General features: G+C 34.6%; 1 protein-coding gene across 1 annotated transcript in view; it reads right to left on the reverse strand.

The window, feature by feature from the left end:
* LOC310771024 (L-amino-acid oxidase-like) overlaps positions 1 to 432 on the reverse strand; it is a 12,450-nt gene extending 12,018 nt beyond the window's left edge. The window contains exon 1 of the mRNA XM_083663706.1: positions 329 to 432. The gene's annotated coding sequence lies outside the window, so the exon portion shown is untranslated. The remainder of the gene's footprint in view (positions 1 to 328) is intronic.
* Positions 433 to 680: the final 248 nt, after the last annotated feature.

The raw sequence follows: 680 nt of genomic DNA on the forward strand, positions 1-680 counted from the left end.
GAAATGAACAGTTCCTTTCTAAATTATTAGGAAATTGTGGAAACAGAAAATAAAGCATTATCTATCATATTTGCTGGTGCAATCATCTGATTTCCCAATCAATAATGTTTCATCTGATGTAATCATAATTTTGGAAAATAACTTCATCCAGCAGAGAAAAACAAATTAGACAGAACTTGTATTGTCACTTAATAAGAGACAACAGCTATAAATATTGCATTCATTCATTCATTTATATTTTTAGCCATTATATCTAACCAAAATGGCTTCAATGGCTATAAATAAAAAACAAGAAAAACAGAAAATGAATCAAAGTGAGTTTTCTTACCCTCTGTGTCAAAGGACCTCGATGGTCAATATTCGCCCTTACACTATCTTGAAGTAGAATCAAAGTCCTTTATATTCTTTCCCTGGATGCTGTCATTGGTTCCCATCTGACTTGTCTCGCCGCAAGGTGCAGGACCCACTTCCCTTTATTTTGAAACAGGGTTTGGTCGTTGAAGGTTTACTGGGAAATCAAAGTGACGATACACAAAAGCTTACAGGAAGTCAATCTAGATTTAGTGGTCAAGTCCCATGATCAAGAAAAATTCACTATTACGTAAGTGTGGCTTTATGCCATTCCTGACTGTGTTATCTTAGGGGAATTCTGACAATAATAATCACACATTGGGAAATAA

This window comes from Poromitra crassiceps, assembly GCF_964638095.1.
Source record: "Poromitra crassiceps genome assembly, contig: HAP1_SCAFFOLD_308, whole genome shotgun sequence".
Classification (NCBI taxonomy): Eukaryota; Metazoa; Chordata; class Actinopteri; order Beryciformes; family Melamphaidae; genus Poromitra; species Poromitra crassiceps.